A 1,913-nucleotide genomic window follows, 5' to 3' on the forward strand; every position below is an offset into this window, starting at 1 on the left:
CTCAAGTGTAGCCATCTCTCTCTTCATTTTAACAACAGTTTTCTCGTGGTCGCCTTTCAAATGATTCAAGTATCGGCGATGCTTATCTGTTCTTGTATCCCACTGTGCCCTGAGCTCTGCTATGACATTTTTAGATTTCTCTAAACCCTCTTGCCATTCCCTGACTTCACTTTTTAGCCTTTTTATCAACTGCTCGTCTGATTGACGCCTCGGCTGTTTATCCGCATCCATCCTTATCTGTTTGATCTGGACTCTGAGCATTTCGTTTTCCTGAATTAACCTGTTCCACTCTCCCATATCGGTAGCAACTTGCACGTTGTGTTCGTATTTCAAGCTTTCCACTTGTTGCTTTAACCTGCTGATTTCGGCGCAATAGCCTCTTTCTTTTGCTAACCAATCCCACTGTCTTTGCGACGATTCGGCGAAATTCAGGATGTGGGGTCTCTTAGCCGGCCTTTCATGCTCAAGTTCCCTTCTATACCAGGCAAGGTAACCTGGTGCCGTCTCACCTTTGGCTCGATCCCGCACGCAAGTATCTGATTTCAAATATTGACACTCACTCCAGATTTGGCGAATTTTCGCTTCTGGAAACTGTCCGTCAGGACTTATCTCAATTGTTTGAGCGCTAAGATCTTCCTCATGCGGTACTGTCTGGCATCTTCCGAGCTGTCTCAAAACTCGGCAGGGCACGTAAGGTTGAATGCTCTTAAGCCCCATTAGTAAGAAATGAGTTCTAGTTGTTGGCATATATATGACTTCGTCAACAGGCAACCATCCCAGTGTACACTGTATTTGGCTGGCAGTAAGAGCTTGAAAGAATGAGGTCCATGCCATAACTCCTTTGGGCAGACTGATCTCCTTGGTTCTCATGTAAAATTCTTCTACGCAATTTTTCTCCGAGGAACCATGGCTCAAGAGCTCGGAACGATGGCAAAGGTGTTCAGTCATCCACATTTGTAGCAGCAAATTACAACCTTCGAAGAAATTTCCCCCGGCTTTGCAGGTTGTGAGAGCTCAAAAGATATCAGATACTATCATAGGCGCGAGAGCGCTATTGTTTTGAGTGAGCAAAGTACTGACTACCCCAGATATTTTCAGATCAATATTCCCGTCTTTCCTCGGAAATATCAGAAGGCCCAAAAACATCATCATGAAAGCTACCCGTCTGTGCTTGTCCCACTTCTGACGAATACCTTTGCTACACAGTTTGTTGATCGGATTGTTGAATCCTCCTTCATGACCGTACCTGTCATATATGAAGCATGGAGTACAAAAACCGGCAGCCAGATCCGGGTTGTGGACCGTCCTGGGTATCTTTAGTGAATCTAAGAACCGATGCACTGTGAAGACCCTTGGGGCGACCAGGTATCTATGCTTTAATGGAAGTTCAGCATTTTCGATGTACCCAGCCATTTCTTCTAGAGTCGGGGTGAGTTCAAAATCGGAGAAATGAAAAACATTATGCGCCGGGTCCCAGTAGGTGACCAAAGCTCTTATGATATCCCCTCGAGGCAGGATTTCCATTAGACCCGTGAGACCCTTCAGATATTTCTTGACATCGACTTGCCCCTCAGCACCTAAATCATTCCACCATAGCCGTAACTTGACAGGGATTTTGGTCATTATTGAAAAATGTTCATTTTGCATTGTGCTCATCCTGCACATTTATTAAGGTGATTTTAACAAAAATAACTTGACTCAAAATATTTTACAAGGAGGATCAAGTTTTCGAACACGGTCTTTCAGCACTTCGGGGATGAAGATTTTAAGGCTGTGTGGGTCAATTGGATGAAAATCCTAAACATGACCCAAAAGGTGGTTGTTTATGCAAAATCAGCCTTTCGGCGTCCCTTTGGGAACATTCGGCTATTTATGATAAAACAGCACCACCTGACTTATTTTGACACATTATA

Source organism: Nicotiana sylvestris, chromosome 3 (assembly GCF_000393655.2).
Source record: "Nicotiana sylvestris chromosome 3, ASM39365v2, whole genome shotgun sequence".
Classification (NCBI taxonomy): Eukaryota; Viridiplantae; Streptophyta; class Magnoliopsida; order Solanales; family Solanaceae; genus Nicotiana; species Nicotiana sylvestris.